Genomic DNA, 18,318 nt, shown 5'->3' on the forward strand with positions numbered 1-18,318 from the left:
AAATGGGCGTAGCACCGCCCACTTGTGATCACATATATGTATCTCGCTAACCGTTCTAGCAATTTGTACCAAGCTCGGTATGGTTATTGTGCTTGCCACATAAAAGCAAACCGTTGAAAATTGTTGAAATCGGACTAAAATTGAGGCCGCTTTTCATATAACGGTAAATTTCAGATATGCTTGAAATTTCAATATTTCGAAATTTAAGGTTGCTAATTTACTTAAAATGTATACACCCCGGCTTAGCTTTCGGAAAGGTGGAAAACATATATTTAATACTTGCGCCGGGTATTTAATGTTCGGCTCCGCCCGAACTTAGACTTTCTTACTTGTTTTTTTATAAAAAAGTCAAAAAATCTAAAAGTTACTCGTTGCAAAATTATGAATCCAAAAAAAAAAATTCCAATAAAATAAGTAAAACATGCAAATATGTCCTTCTAATAGTCCGTTTGTGTTCCATTGACTTTAATTAACTGAAATATGGGCTTCCTTATAAAAACTTAGAAATACTTAGTCTTCGGTAAAGCAGGATCTAGTTTATGCCACTCTCGCAAAATCACCAAATTAAGCCATATAACGTTTTCAAATTGGCAAATTCTCTGTGGATGGAGTCAAAATCAGTAATGCCAACTTAGGAAGAATTTCTCTATTTAGGCGAAATTTGAGTTTCAATGGAAATGAAGGGATCACTTCAATTTTTGGTGGATTTCATAAAGAGTAAAGCTCTTGTTCGGTTAGTCGACTAGTCGATTAGCAAGTTTTTTGTCGCTCGATAGTCGAATAGCAATTATTCCGTCAACCTCTCGAATTCGACTAACCGCTCAGTATGTAGTAGTCTAGCCGAAACTATTTGAATAGTAACAGTTTCTCACAATACAATTAATGGTGCGATTTATAAAACGTCGCAAAGTAGCATTTTTGGCAAAATGGCAACGTTGCGAACAAAGTTTTATGAACGACCTATCGCAACTCCGGATTGCAAATGCAAAACTTTTTAACCTGTGTTGCAAGGTGGCAAATTTTGCAAAAGCCCCGACAATTGTAACAACTTCGCGACGTTTCACGAATCCCGCTATTGTTATTAGCGCGACTGGTTTTGTCAATAAAGGACCTACAAATATGTATTGTAAATATGTATTGCTTCAATTATTTTGAATGATTTGGCGAGCTTACAACAATTATGCCAGTATACGTAAGTTAAATATTTACTCAGTTACACAGGTATCTAAGAAAAATTTAATTAATAATAATTTTTTGTTCATACGTAATACATATTACAAGCAAGTTCAAGCTCACATTAGTAGTATTTGACATTTGAGAACTTATCGCTTGTTAGAGCACGCGTTTCTGAAAAATATTATTATTTCGGTTATAGGCAAACCAAAATCAGATTTCTTGCAAATGAGTTTTCCGGCAGCGCTTCTGACCGACTGCTAAGCACTTGGAAAACTTGAAATTTTCTCAAAATCAAATTATTCAATGACACGTATTTGGCTTTTAACTTTGTAATACGATTCTTTATAGAAGTGCGTACAGGTTTTTGGTTTATTTTTGACTTTTTATGACCTAAATTTAAAGTGCCCCATCCCAACAAAAATAAATTTTAAAAAAATCTACGCACTTCCTAAGCCAATATTATTAAGTTTTTAATTATTTTGGTTTTTTAGCTCTCAAATTCCACGAAAAATATGACCGGTGACTTCAACAATTTTCTCTGTCGATAATATCTTGCATTTTTATTCCATAAAAAATTATTTTTTTCGCACTTAAATATATGGACTCTGAATAACCTCTCCAAAAACAATTGTCATTTCGTTTAAAATACTTCAAAAAAATCTTAAAAAATATAATTTTTTCCACATTAGGCTGGTCAAGGAGTGGTTAAAATGTGTAAACATAGAGAGAGATTTAAAAAGGGCAATCTTGAAATTTTATTTTTGAGACGTTTTTAAATAGATAAAAGCATTGATTATAATTATATAAGAATAGTGGTCCTTTAGAAATGGGTTTTAAATGCTTTTGAGGCTTAAAAGTTAGTTTTGTAATAAAATTACTTTAAAATTTGCCCTTTAATTTTATTGATTTGAAATATAAAATTCGCTTTCAAAATTAACAACTTCTTGTATCAATGAACCAACCAACAATTTATAACCTAAATAAATTAACATAGTTTATATTTAACAATAAGAATGTAAATTACTTTTTAATAAGCATCATAAAACTTTCGTGATATCAAAAATTACCCAATCAAAAACTCGTCTGAAATTCTATAAAAATTGGGCTGAAATTTCAACAGAAACGCAACACTGCTTGCGAGAGTACATTAATTTCTCAAAGCACGCCAGAGAGATTAGTATGTGTGTGGAACGTAAACTAAATATGAAATCGCATGCGAGTAACAATTTTGTTGATGCTAAAGTAGCATGCGATAATGCAATCAATGCAAAGGCACAGAGAAGAATAACGTATGAGAAAGTAAATGAAACATTTTCACTAAGGGCCGTTTTCTCATCTAACCTTTAGTTTACCGGCCACTTTATCGTCTCGATATACGAGTTTTCGTTTTCTCATCAGCGCATTAATTTCTCGAATCGATAAACTGTTGCTCACCCGATGCAACCTTTAAAATTTGTACCCAACTTTAAATTTTGGTCTGGTTTTGGTTCATGAGTCAGATATATTAGATATTTCAACCAAGGTTTTGGTTTTTGCTAACAGTTGCTCCTGCTCTATATTTGCTTATGTTGCGTTGCCAACCTTTGAAATTTTATGACGAATGTAGTGAAGTTTCACTCTCGGAAATGTAGTGAAGTTTCACTATACGGAATAACAAATTTATTTTTACCGGCAAGGTAAGAGAACGAAAACACTTTAAAGTGAGGAACAATTTATCTGCCCTGCTAGTAAAGGCAACTTTACTGCTTACATTAGAAAACGGCCCTAAGTGCCACAAATTTTTAGGGGTGGAAATGGAAATGCTGATTGATAAAAGTAAAATGGAAGGAAAAACAATTTTGCCGGTAGTTGAAAATGAATAGAGAAATGTGATGATGATAAGAAAATGATGAATGAGAAAATTACGCTTGGTGCATGATTGTGAATCATACTTACAAATAAATATACATATGTACATTTGTTGGTTTTGGAATTTCGGAAATGGGAAATGTTTTGGATGAAAATATTAAATACATATGACGTTGAATGAAGAGTGGTATTTAGTTGTGGTTTATGCGTGGCATTTGTAGATAGTGAGAACTGTATAAATTTTAGGTAGGTATGTATGTAAAAATTTTATATGTATATTATGTACATCATAAGTACTATGTATGTATTTAAGTATACATGTAAGTACATATTTATTGCACGCAAGTAAAAAAAAGAAAAAATCGCATTCAACTTCTATTTCTGTAAATATCAAAGGCCTTGACTTGAATGCTGTTGCCAGTTCTGTTGACTGTCTGCCGGCCCGGCGGACGTTCCTCATTTTCAATTAAATAAATGCAATTAAAAAGAGCTCTTTTCTTTTTTGTTCCAACAAATGAGCGCACATAAAAGCGAAATTAGCAGTCTCTACGAAATGAGGAAACACCAGAGAAGTGGCTTGGATATATGTATGTATGTATGTATGTACATATGTATGTTCAAGTAATTAGTAGTGAACAAGAATTTAGTAATATTCGAGTTCAAAATGTTAATAAGTGGAAGCAGATGCAGCAAAGTCACGCAAACAATAACGCAACAACAAAGCATGTGTACAAAAACTCGCAAGAAAGTGAACACAAAAAAAAAACAACTTAACAATGAAGCAGCTGAGAATCACTGAGAACGATAAGCTAATACTTAAGCGCACTTATATCAAAGAAAAAATTAAGTATATAAGTACAAATCATAACCCTGTATACATACAAAGGTCAATTGACACCAAAGTGTTAGGCCGAATTTCCACCAGGCAAATGACAAAAAAAATTAATAGCATTTAAAAAAGGCCATGTGGAAACAGACTATTTTTATGAACGTAATGGCGCAGGTATTTTTTTTTATGTCCAACCTTGTCATTAAAAATTGTGTAATTTAATGGCTAGTGGAAACTCAGCATTAGTCCGGTGTTTGACAAATGCAACGACTTTAAGGCGACCCAGAAACATACTAGGTGACAAATGAAAGTGTACACCTTGTCCTTATATAATATTAACAATTATTTTCACGAACAATTTTATGCATTAATTATTTATGAAAATTTAGTTCTCTCTATCACATAAATCAAAGTTTCATACTTTATATAAAGTTCAGAAAAACTCAAAAAAATTTCATCAAAGTTTTCAACTTTTTATTCAGAATTTCTACAAAATTTCCGAGTATGCAGTTTTGCAGCAAATTCAAATTTAGCGTTGATTTTTGAATTTTTTTTTTTAGGCTGCTTTTGCTTTTTTTTATATAACAAGTACAATTTACAAAAACTGACGTTGATTTTTTGAAATTTTGTTGCTAACGTTCTACCGCATTTAATTTTATAAGAAAATCATGATTATATGGAAAAAGTGCACAAATCTGTCACAAAAAAAAAAAAAAAAAAAATCAACGGAATTTTTTAGCCGTCTGAAACTTGCACTTCATTCGACTAAAATTGAATGGGCTAGAAAACTGCATTTTCTAGAAATTCTGAATAAAAAGTGGAACATTTTGATGAAAACTTTTTGAAACTTTGTGAGCTTTATAAAAAGTGTGAAAATATGATTTATACGATTTATACTATAGAATGAACTATATTTTCATAAACAACAAGGTTCAACAAAATTTTGCCGGTTTTTTCTCTCAAAAAACGGAACCAAGATTTTTCTTATACTGATTTGAAGTGCATTTACAAATTTTTTGAGAAAAAGCTATTGAAGTGTCGAAAAATGGCAAATTTCAAAAATTTCTTTTAAAAAGAATTTGGACGTAGTTTTTTCGAAGAAAAAACCACGTATTAATGAAAATCCAATTCGTCTGATGGATTTGATAGTGAAAAATAAAAAAAATAAACACAGTTCTTCAATAACATGCACTTGTCGCACAGTTACTAAAACCTCAATCTATGAAATGATTTTACAAACAAAGTGATTTCATGAACAAATCCACAGTAAAAAACCAATATCCAAGATTCATCATTAGCCAGTTTTTTTCTCTTAGCACTTTCCGCGTTCTCGAATGAAATCCACAAAAAAAAATTTCAGTGCATCGCATTATCATCGCTTTTCAAGGTCCATCAATAGTTAGCAAGCATGTGGAAGTTTGATTTCCCATTATACCACTTCTCGATAGCGGCTATGACTTGGTGGAATCGTTCGCCATGTTTTTCGCTAGATAGTGGTTTTTTTTACAAAGTTTTTTTTTTTAATTTCTCACCCTTTTCTGTGCAATCCATCGGCACGAGAATTGGATTTTCATTAATACGTGATTCTTTTCTTCGGAAATACTACGTCCAAATTTTGTTATACATTTTTTTTTATTTACCATTTTTGCCATTTTTTGCTCAAAAATGGACGAGTTGGAAAAATTTTGTAAATGCATATCAAATCAGCAACAAAAATCTATATAAGGTCTGCCCCGTTTTTTGAAATAAAAGAAAAGGTGTGCACTTTCATCTGTCGCCTAGTGTATGCATGTCAAACAAACCAATTTAAAAAAATAATTTAAGTAACATCGAGCCCTAACCGCCAAAATAACGTAAGCGACATTTTTTTCAAAATTTTCTTTTTGATGCAGAATTATTCCTCGATTATTTAGATACACTGCATCAAAAAGAAAATTTTGAAATAAATGTCGCTTACGTTATTTTGGCAGTTAGGGCTCGACATGTCTTACTTCATTGAATAGAAAATATCGAGCCCTAACCGCCAAAATAACGTAAACGACATTTTTTTCAAAATTGTCTTTTTGATGCAGAATTGCATCTAGATGCTCAAGGAACATTTCTGCATCAAATAGAAAATTTTGAAAAAAATGTCGCTTACGTTATTTTGGCGGTTAGGACTCGAAATAGTTTTTGCTTCTCCATTTTAGATATTTATAGAAAGCAAAGCTAAGATTTAAATTTGACTTTTGGCTGGAAAGTTCCGAAAAAAGACGAACAGCGAAGAAAAGTGCCGCGGAAATCCAGAAAAGTTCAATATATCACGAAAAACCATCCGGAAGATCTCGGAACAGCTTGAAATATAAACATAAATGTTCCGAAAAATTTCCAAGATTTTCCAAGAACGCTAAAAGGTACCTTATAATTTGAAACAATCCCGAAAAAAACCTAGAAAGTTACGAAAATTTTTGTTCACACTTTACGGTGCTTCAAGGGTGATGCAGATCTTTGACAGCAATTATTTGTGATATGCTCATGTTTGGTACTACTGGCTTTGGCAAGCTTAGTCATGGAGAGATACTCAGTTGAACAGTAAAAGTGATCCAAGCGTTTTATGCAAATGGTCGTTCTGCAAGAAGTGCGTTTCGGGCATTCAGTGATTTTTTGGGTCAACATAACTGACCGTCCGTCGTCAACACCGTTTCGGTACATGATAACAAACTTTTTATATTTTGAATTACTTAGATGACTTGGGACTTGGAGAATATGGGGTTTCAACAGGAAGATGACAATTGCCACGCAGCGCATGAAACAATTTCGCTATTGCTAACGAAGTGTCCAGCACGCATTATCTGCCGAAACAATGGGGTCAAATGGTCGCAGAGATCTTCCGACTTCACGCCATTGGAATTCTTTATTTGGGCTAAGTAAAAGATATTGTCTATGCCAATAACCCCGACGCAATTCCAAAGCTGCAGAACGAAATCATAGCCTTATAAATGATATACAAATTTTCGACAAATTTTGTTGTGTTATTTATGAAAGAAGTTTGCGGTCTTATTAAATCACCCCGTATAAAGTAAACCTTAAAGGTTGTTAAAATCGACATTTCTGTATTCTATGAATTTTGAGAAAATTAGAATGGCTCAGAAACGTGTTGGAGACACCAAAATTGGTATGTTTTCACATTTCTCTTTTTTTTTTAATCTACACCTTTTAACCACCGAATACTTTGCTTACAGAGAAAATACAAGCTCTATATAAAAATGAAGCTCTTCGCTCCTTTCTGGGTGTCTGTGTGAGGTTTACTGCGCCAGCCCGTAAAACATTAGGAGGTCTCAGTGTACAATGATAGTAACGGAGCTTGCAGTGTCCTAACAGGTATCCAGTGACAGACCCTACCGCCTTAGCTTAAGCGCTCGCTTAGTGGCTCTACAAGAGCGATTTTAAATCTCTGGGTAAGACAATCTCTTTGATATACGTCACATGGACGCGCCACAGAAGGGCTGCGTTGAGCTTATACCGAAGATCAATCTGCAATATAAAAAAATTTCGAGTGTACAGAATTATAGCAAAAGACAAAGAGTATGCTATCTGTAAGCCAAATTTGATCCACAAAGAGAGCTTTGAACAGACTCACACACTCACTCACAAACTTTCACATTTAAATTGATTTTAAATTCCTACGCCAGTGGCAACCCTCATCAAAGATATTTTCGGAATAGATACAGCTTTCTTAAACTCCTTCTCGTTTGAAGCCCTTTAAAAAAATTATGTAACTTGCGAATTAAATTGATTTTGAGTTCCTAAACAGGTGGCAGCGCCTTTAAAAATATTTTTACAATAAAGATTTCTTAAACCTCACATGTTTTATACCCATAATAAAATATTTCGCTTAATTTTAACTTTTTTAATAGGTGGCAACACTTTTAAGGAATATTTTCAATATAAAAGTCATAAATAAAAATCAGTCACTGACCTGTATTTTTTAAACCATACTTATAACGGTTATTTCTATAAGTCGTAGTAAGCTTTTGTTTCCCAACACCTTAACTGCGAAAAATGTTAATGGCTTTATACGAATGATTTAAAAAATAAAAGTCGGTGACTGCTTTATATTGATGACTTTAAAAAGTAAAAGTCACTGACTGATTTTATTGATGACTTTTATAAATAAGTTTTTTTTTTATTTATAAGTCTTCAATAACCGTCACCTAAGACATATATTATAAAAATCTAAAATAATTGTTATTTTTGGATTTATAATATAAAAATTAAAACTAATTGTTTTTTTTTTTTGCATAAAAATGTCAAATAAAATTTTATTTCAAATTTGAGTCTCGGTTAAAAAATAAATCGATTGAAACGTATCACTTAGTTGTAGAACATTTCCTTCATAGTGAATTTTTCCATGACAGTTTTCATCAATAACTGTTATGTTCGGTCCATGGAAAAAAAATAAAAAAATTTTCTGGATTATAAAAGACATAAATCCCCAACACCTGAGTGGAAAAAATTAAGAGCAAAATGATAATTCACTACGCCAAGCAAACTAGTAATTCTCCAAATAAAACTATTTGGTTAACTAGTTAGTAAAATTAAAGCTGAATACACTTAATTTTTGGGGTGCATATCGTACGTATTCGCCTTTGTACACCAGTGTCGTACATTCCACCTCCACACACACACATTGTTACGAATCGGTAATATGTTGCATACCTCACGGCGCCGAGGCACATGTATCTATGAGTGCTATTATATAATATGCCAGACGAATAATATATAGCAGCATAGTGGCTATTCAACAAACTCTGGACAGCTGCAAATTGTGTTTGGGCGTTTTAATTTCATAGTTGCACGCAAGTGCGGTATCGTCATATTGGTTTTAGTTTTGTTATATTCACGAGTGCTGCTATTATTAATTAAATTAGTTAAACAGATGCACCTATGCAGAATAAAGTGCTCCAGTAAATATGATTTATTATGCACATAAGCATGCGAGATGGGTTTATTTTCATATTAATTGTGGAATAATTTGACGTATGTGTATGTATGGTGGGCATCTGTAACAATGGATAAAGTTCAGTGGAACAGATGGACTGCTTTACTCTCTTTATTCCCATAAGCTCATGTTTGCTTATGAAAATCATGAGAGCTCATGCTATGATAATCTATTAGAGAAAAAAGGTTTCTAGTCACGCGTCATAATCTAAGCCAAGGCGCTTGGAAGACAACTGCAGAGCGGCGCTGTAGGATCAGAATCGCTTGTTGCCTGTTAAAAAGCAGTCATTGTACTCATCTTCTTCCCGAATCAACGTGTTGTACATTTTCTTCTTACTTTACAAATATTCTTGCAACTACGCTCTAGCCTCAAGGAGTGTAAGTGAACTACGTATTGTTCGGTAAGAGTTCGGTTTAAACTTCAGAGCAACGATATGCGATTACTGTTATGGGTCAGTTAATCCTGGAGGTTACATTAAATTTGCGGTCAGCCTATTTTTTTGAACATTTTCTTGCTCAGGACGAGATGTTTTGGGTTACTTAGCGAAAACTCTTGATTCCCCAATATGGCGTTGGAACCAAAAAAGGCAAAGACAGACGTTCCGTGGTAAAAGCTTCCAATTCATGAACACGATTTGCAGGAAGAATAAACTGATTCCTAAGAACGAAGAGTAGGGCATATTTCCTTTCAAACTTACAAAATTACAGTTCTGCATCGCCAGAGCTAATAGTGTCAGCAACATGGGAAAAACGATGTTATGGCCTCTTGCGAGGTAGTACAAATTGCCACAGAACTACATAGCCACAAATTCAATCAGGTGGAGTCAAGCATTTGCTACCTCACTGAAGAGACATAGTTCCTACAATTCCATGACTGCAGGCAAACTTCAAGGCATTTTAATTTACAGCAATGAGGATACAACTGCGGCAACTACATAGTTCACACAGCCAAACATACAGCAGGAATACATGCATATGTATGTTGTTATAAGATTATTTGCAAGCACAAGGCAAGGTGTAAAGTTGAAAGGAAAACAGGAAGTATTGCAGGCAAACTATTACGGAAATGAGTTGAATGCAAACACATGTATGTATGTATGTATGTGTGTATGTATAGAAGGTGAAAAAGTGCAACAAGGCTGACTCTGCGCATATTGAAAATAATAGCAACAGAATGTAAGTATGTAGTACAAATGTGAGTAAACAAAAAAAATAAGTAGGTAAGTACATGTGTATGAAGTTTGTGAAAAGGTAAGGAGCTGTTGACGTTACGTCGCAATAATAATAGATGACTTAGCAAGAACCGAACATATGCAAAATGTAATATACTCGTAGAAGTAAATGGGTAAATGCGGAAGAGGAAATGTTGTCGGCGGTAACAAGACGGACGTTCTGTAAGCAAACATGTTAAGTACGCCTTGAGGTATGCAACGCCTAGCTAACGGCAATGCAGTGAAATATTTTCAGAGCACCAGTAGTAGTAGTAGTGCACAACGAAACTGGTAAAAGTAAATCTACTAAAATGTGTGATCCTGTCTAAGTTAAATTTATATGTTCAAGTTTGTCTCAGTTTTTTTTTTTTTGATTTTTTTAAGTTTTTAAACACATTTGAGTGCAAGTTATTTAAAAGTAAAACATATAAATTGCTGCATGCCGCCTAAAAGCTTGCCACATTTTAAGGCATTTTTGACGCCACATTTATTTTGTTTTTAGTTGCGCATGCAGAGTAAAATATTCGCGTATGGGGGGGAAAAAAAAACAAACAAAAAATGTCGCCGGTCGTCGAATTCCGTTCAAGGTGAAGTTCCACGGTTTTTTTGTTTCTTTTGTTCTGTGGAGACTGGTTTTTGTGTTTTGTCTTTTTATTTATTTGTTTTAATTTTATTTTCTAGGCGCAAAACCTTTTGTGAAAACGTGCGAAATTTCTTTGTAGCCATACAAGTTGTGTGTGCTTATTTATAAGCACAAGTGTGCATTCTTTATAGTCCACTTAAGATAAACAAGAATATGCTGGATTTTGTATAAGGAGGAAATCCTAAGACAGAGTATCAAAACAAAAGTGTAAATTTTGTTTACACATACATATGTATATACATTAAAGTGGTCCAATTTTTTATGGGGAAAAAAATTTCCTCCTAGAAAACAGAGCACCAACTTTCAGTGTTCTACTGTAACCAATACAGGGTGTGCAATGACCTTGAAATGCGCTATTGGATCGCTGTGAAATTGTTAAAAATATTGGCGATTTTTATAAAAAGGCCATGACAACTGAGGCTTGTGAAATGTGTTTAGATAATTTAGAGTTGAAATGATTTTAGGTTACTTAACCAACTGTTTGATTAATATATGTACACAATACTTCTAGAGTAAAGCGGCTAAAAGACTCAGGGAAACCGATTGGTTGGCAAACTTAGGGACTGGACACTCTGGAGTTCTTTCTAGGGGGCTTCGATTTCATCCCGGATCGTAAGGATTACTGCAACACCGATACGGCTCCTAGGAGCTTCTTCTCTGCCCACTTTCTTTCAAGCGATGAGTGGGCGGGCCGGGCGGGACTTTTGGAGGAGGGGTGCGGTGAACTTCTTTACGGATGGATCGAAACTGGACGGCAGGCTTGGTGGAGCGGTTTTCTGCCGAGAGCTTTCCGTCAGCACAAAGTTCAGGCTCCCGAACGTCTGCAGTGTATTCCAGGCGGAAGTAGCTGCTATCAAGGAGGCGGTGGTTTCACTGCTAAGCAGCGTTATAACTGTCAGGGAAGTGAGCGTATATTCTGATAGCGCCTATCAGTGTCTTGAGTTCGTTAGAGTTGCGCTCTAACTTGGTTAAGGAATGTCTGCTCTCTCTTTCGGCCGCGTTGGAATACTTCTGCATTAGGCTTATTTCGGTTCCGGGTCACAGCGACATTGGGGGGGAACTGCGTGGCTGACGAGCTGGCCAGGGAAGGACCCCTTGAAACGTTATCACCGGATAAAGAGCGGCTGGGGGCGCCATTGATCTAGATGGGCCTCATGTCAGCTTAGCGAACGCTGGGCGAATACCACGACATGCGCGATCGCAAGGTCCTTTTGGCCGAGGGTGGACCGAGGCGGTCGAGGGCACTCCTCGCACTCACAAAGCCACCGCTCTCACTTCTAGTGGGGGTTTTAACGGGTCACTGTTCTATCAGCATTCACGCAATAAGGCTGAACATTCTACTGGACCTCTTATGTCGCGTTGCCTGGCAGAGGACGAGGTAGGATCACCTCAACACAACCTTTTGAGGTGCCCAACGTTTGCGAGGCTAAGGTTGAAGTACTTTGGCTCTCACTTTCTAAATATGAAAAGAGTTCTAAAAGGCGTCTCAACATGTAATTCCAGACCAGAAAGTCTCTTATATAAATTCGGGATATCGCCTGACTCTTCGGAGCACCTGGTCATCGGGTGAGATGCAGTATCGATAAGACGATTGAAAAATACCTCGGGTCATTAGGCCCGGAGTCAAAACACGCATTGCATGGCATATCTGAACCAAAGGCTACCCCTAATAAGCGAAGTAAGGGACATCGGTCTACCGACGGGAAAGTCTGGCAGTACTACCATCTACGACGAAGGCTTGAAGATGGGGAAAGCAAATGGACTCAACTCGGGGACTTGCAGGTCAGGTATTCACATTGTTCGCCTCACAGCTTATATTATCTTCCAAGGAAATAATTTTTGCCATAGATAAGGCAACTACTAAAGTTTCGAATTGTTCGGAAATGCCACGCTTCGTTGGCATTCCGGGTGCGATGCGATAACAAAATATGGTTCATAAGTGAAAAGCTCGACGTCGTCCCATATGTGGAATGACCTACAATTATACGCCGCCTCCGACCGGCAGATTGTTGGTTTTATGAAAAGCCTTTTCATGACAAAACCATGCTCGAAAATTTGCCTTTACTTGCCAAGGGACGATCGGTATAAAAATCTTTATTTTTTTATTAAAAAGTTATAAAGAAAACTCGATTTTGGACAAGTTAGGGAATAAAATTTCTCTCTCGAAGCCAGCTTCCAAAGAAAGGCTTAAGGAAGTAAGCTCCGCGAGCCAGCCTAATGTATATACATATACATATAGCGTTGGTTCGTCCCTGTAAAGCACATTACTTACCCGCTCAATTTTTTTAGAACTTGCACTCGTGGGCCCATGTAAATATGTATGTACAATATATCTACTACATATATCTACTACATACACCAAGATGGCAAGTTGCCCAATTCTCATATGTACGCACATGCGCCCATACAAGTATCTATGCATAACACTAACCAGAGACTAATGCCCAGACACGCTAGCGCCAGCCAAACAGGCAACCGACCGACCACTCAGTCATTCAAGGTAGGGCTTCTGGTCGTTGTCGATGGTATGCCATAGCCAACATTCACAAGTGAAACAGCGAAATTGAACATAGAGTGGCGTCGGTCGAATTGAAGGAGCTGCCACATACCCCAAAGGTCGACAAATGTCTAGTGGTAGTAGTAGGGCGGGGTGGGGGGTCGCTCCTTTGCCAACAACAACCGACAAGTGTCCTTTGCGTTGTTGCGAATGTCTGGTGCCAGACGCTTGGTTTATGTAAACATACGAGTGTACATACGTATATGTTTGTATGTACATATAGGACTTTATATTTGTATTTAACCACAGATGTAGCTTCATGGCATACGCACTACGCTTATTGGAAATTTCACATGTTTCTGTATCAGAATTGAACTTTTCCTCTTTATTTATTTCGCATTAAAGCGGCTTTAATGAATATATTTTTTCGCTTCATTATGGTGAAGTGTATATTTGTTCAGAACAATTTAACAGCTTGTATACAAAAGATATATCAATAAAATAACTTATCATTATGGCACTGCCTGAATAAAGAAGAGTTCAATGTACAGCAAAGGAATTTATTTCGAATTAATACGGAATAATAACGACGATCGATGTTTGCTCCGGATTGATACCACTGGGGCCTCAATTGAAAAAAAAAATCAGAAACAAGAAAATTTAGATAGTTTTCATACTTATTTGGTCTACGCTTAAAAAAAAATTATGTTATTTACATGGAAAATTTCAAACGCCCACCGACACCTATGAAAATTGGAATACAAATATTTCCGAATGGGAGAATTTTCTACTAAGTAAATTGGTAATTTTAAGGCCATTGATTCGTTAGATTTTATTTTGTGTGGGTCACCCTAATGTATGCATATACATACACTCACGGCCAAAAGTATTTGCTCAGAAAATTTTTCACAACATGCAACAATTTTCATTTAAAATTTTCCCGCTAGTTTTTATAAAAAATATGGTTAATACTATTTACAACAAAAAACATAAAAAAATACAATTTCTAAACTTTGCGCAAAACTCAGGAGAATTCAATAACTTTGCATGCAAATTTTCTACTTTTTAATAAGTTTTTTCTTTTTTAATTTTTTTTTTTGAGAATGCAGTTTTATAGCCCATTAAATTTTAACATAAAAAATGCAATTTTAAAATTTCTAAAAAAAAATCGCACGGATTTTTGAGATTTTTTTTTGTTGAAAGTGTTTCCATAAAAAGTATTATACTAAAATTTAATGGACAATAAAACAGCATACCCAAAAAGCTTCTAAAGAATCTGATCAAAAAGTTGAAAATTTGCTTTGAAATTTATTGAACTTTCCCTAGTTTTGCACAAATTTTGAAATTGTATTTTTATACAAAACTAGCGGAAAAAATTAAAATAAAATTTTTTGCATATATTGTGAAAAATTCTATGGGCAAATACTTTTGGCCGTATTACTGTTATTAGGTTTGAAACCATACTTCCCTCCCAAAAGCTCGGGGATTATGTGAAGTAGCTTCTCTTAAGATTTTAAGTTAAGAGATCGTTTGTTTGAAACGTTAAATACACCCCAAAATGATTGAGATAAAATTCGTTGTCCAAGATGTAAGAGGCTATGAATTAGCAATGTGCTCCTGAGTTTGTGAAAATCCTTGAATTTCCTCTTCCATAATTATGAGGTAATGCAGTTGGGACTTGTGTTGATGTTGAACATTACTGCATGTATTCCGATGCCGGAAATCGCGTGGCCAGAAAGGCCTATCTACCTAAGAGTCACTCTGCCCAAAAGTAGACCACATGTAGCCATCCTTACTCGGCGACAAATCACTACTAGTGCCCTGTTAAATGACAAGTCTTCTTGATTAAAAAAAAGTAAGTGCGCCTAGGCCACACTAGAGAAGTGAAACAAATTCGATAAAAACATCGATAGCCAAATCGATAAAAATATCAATAACGAAATCAATAAAAATATCGATAACAAAATCAATAAAAGTATCGATACCCAAACCGATAAATAATCCGATTCAAAATATCGATAACAAAATCGATAAAATGTCGATATCAAAAACGATAACAACATCGATAAAAACATCGATACCCAAATCGATAAAGTGCCGATAAAAAAATCGATAAAAATATCGATACCCAAATCGATAAAAAATATCAATAAAAAATCGATAAATAATCCTATTAAACTAATACCATTTGCATACATTTAAGAAGTACTTGATTCCGTCCCAACCATGTCCGTGTCTTCCGTGTAGAAGTTTCTTTATGTATTGTAATAAATCATCATTTGCTTTAGGAGTTTTCGCACAACTTTATATTCATACCTTGGAAAGAGTGGAAAATATATTCATTCATGCATTTTATTTCTGTGTGAATATGCCAATAATTCCGACTATATGAACTTCTACATATATCTAGCATTTAGTGCCTCATAAATATTTGATACATTGCCCATAATCACTTTGTCTCAAACGATTTATTACAGAACACCTTTATTCAGTGCGTATATGAGACTAATAAAATGCATACGTTTGTTTACCCACACAATCGACGTACTGAATCACATTCACGTAGGCATGGGAAGATAACAGAGCGGCAATGAACACAAACGAGTAGTAAACCACAGCCATAAAAGGACATAATTCCGATATAAATCGGTTCAAATTTTGTCGGCTGCCGAGTAAATTGAATGCTAGGTAAGTAATATTTTTTGCACAAAATAGCAGGCAAAAAAAAAATTGTGTATGTACATTAGAGTGGTCCAAAAAAATTAAAGTCGCAATTTTGATGCTTTTACTCTCGCTTATTGTTCTTTATCCAAAAAATATACCCCATTTTTTTAACCGACTTCCAAAAAAGGAGGAGGTTATCAGTTCGTCGGAATATATATATTTTTTTTTTTTTATGTATGTTTCCGCATAACTTTGGACCACGTCAACCGATTTCGATAATTTTTTGCATCGGAAAGGTAGTGTCTCAGAGGTGGTCCCACACTAATCTGGTCAAGATCCGATCAGCGGATCATGAGATATATATATATATATATTTTTTTTATATGAGAGCTGAAGTCGGTTTTTTTTTTTGCTAAAAATTAGTTGGTTTTTTATCAACAAATATGTAGAGGTCGCTCAAAGCGCTCACAGTTTTCCACGTATTTTATATCGAAAAACAAACAAGTTGTCGTAGAACTGGTGTAGAATTCTTCAAAATCAATATTTTCGATCGGAAGACTCTGGTTCTCTTCAGGAGACTTCCAATAATAATACCAAATTGTTTATTTAACCAGTTTTTAATATTAAAGATTTTTTATTGGTACCCTTATTGAATTTTCTGGGCTTTTAAGCGAACCTATAAATTACAGTTACTATGAAAAGATGGTTAAAAGAACAATAAGATATTATTACTGGAAATCTCCTGAAGAAAAACAGAGTTTTTCGATAGAAAAATATTGATTTTCAAGAATTCTATACCATTTCTCCGAAAAGTTTTTTTCCCATATAGTAAAATATATGAAAAACTTAGAGCGCTTTGAGGGGCCTCTAAATATTATTGACTTCAAAATAAAAAATAAGGGCATGTTTTTCGGTATAGAAAAATCCTATCGGGTGAGAGCATAAAAAATCCGACTTTACTTTTTCACATGCATTTTTGGACAACTCTAATGTTAATACATACATACAAGCTATACATTCGAATTTATTCAGTGATCGAAAATTGGAAAGTGAGCAAATGGCAGATGATAAAGTGAATTTAAAGACACTGAGTGCAAGTGAAAGCCCATTAAAAAGAGATTTTCATTGAAAACTGTAAATTTATGGTTTTAAAGTTAGTGAAAATAAACCTAGCCAAAGCGCTTTGCAAGCAAAGCAAAGCAATGGAAATACGAAAGAAGTAGGAATTCGAAAAGTAAGCCAATTTATCAATTATTGCAAATTTGCATAGGAAACGGGAAAAATGCAAGTCCAGTAAAATTTATGGATATATTTTTGTATTCGCAATGGAGTAAGCAATTGCAGTTTGAAAATTTTCTCTTAGTAAATGACAGAAATTTGAATGCAGATACAAAATATGAGCACAATTTGCACTTTGTTGGTACTTCTTGCATTCCATATTTTCTAGCAAGCAAGTCTTCGTAGTCCAACAAGCGCACGAGCAAATTAGAAGAACAAAGAACGCCATTTATTCGCAATGAATACAATTCATCAGATACAATAAATCGGTTGGCCCTAGTTTTTAAGTGCTTTTGAAAGACAAAAAAACACATATCTGCCTGGCAAGCAAAGGAATACAGCTTCTTCATTTAGAAGTATGTATGTAAGTAGCAGCAACAAGATTCTATTAAGTAGATTTGTATGCTGCGGTTGTACGGCTGACAGGCATTAGCTTGCAACTGCGTTAATCAAAACCGCAAAATCTTCCAACATAAATGAGGGGATATAAAGCACACAGATGATGAGCATAAAGCACAAGTAAGAAGAAGTATAGCCGTATAAAAATGTATACTATGAAGATGTATAAAAAATAAATTATTACAGTTATAAAAATTGTGCAATATTTGCTCTGCGACTTAGTCCGGCACCCACTGCAACTGTAACATTAACGATGCGGTTTGAACTTTAATAATGATGGATTCGTAAGTAGAGAAATATGGCAGGCAATTTTATGTGCAGCATAGGGTAGCTGCTATAAAATAATCGGCTACAAAAGAGGACAACATCACTTTTATGACGGTGATGAAACACAGAAAACGAAAAATATAAAAAAGTAGGAGGAATCAGACTTACGGGTTTGCAATGTGGAGAATTGTGGATTTTGGTGGTTTGGGGACAACTCACCTGAAAAGAGAAAATGTGAAGAAATGTATTAGCTTTATGAATGCGTATTATTATAGAAAATGCTACGGATATTATATAGTTACAAATATTGTGTAAAAAATATTCTTATATTTGTAAATCAAATATAAAACAAGAGAAGGTGGGTGTGAACTACTTACAGCAGATTTTGACCGGTTCCTGCTAGATAAATGTAAACGTTGGAATTTCAGTGTGTAAATAATGTAATAGTTTAGGTTATAGTAATACATCTGAGCTTCAGGTTTTTTTTTTTTGGAAACCATCTTAGATATCCACAAGTTTTAAATAA

General features: G+C 34.7%; 1 long non-coding RNA gene across 1 annotated transcript in view; it reads right to left on the minus strand.

Moving 5' to 3' along the window:
* Nucleotides 1-18,012, minus strand: part of LOC108371715 (uncharacterized) — a 35,421-nt gene extending 17,409 nt beyond the window's left edge. Inside the window, exon 1 of the long non-coding RNA XR_001848783.1 lies at nucleotides 17,961-18,012. This is a non-coding gene — a long non-coding RNA (uncharacterized LOC108371715). The remainder of the gene's footprint in view (nucleotides 1-17,960) is intronic.
* Nucleotides 18,013-18,318: the final 306 nt, after the last annotated feature.

The sequence above is a fragment of the Rhagoletis zephyria genome, unplaced genomic scaffold (genome assembly GCF_001687245.7).
Source record: "Rhagoletis zephyria isolate East Lansing unplaced genomic scaffold, Rhagoletis_zephyria_1.1 Rzeph_scaffold_05169, whole genome shotgun sequence".
Lineage (NCBI taxonomy): Eukaryota > Metazoa > Arthropoda > Insecta > Diptera > Tephritidae > Rhagoletis > Rhagoletis zephyria.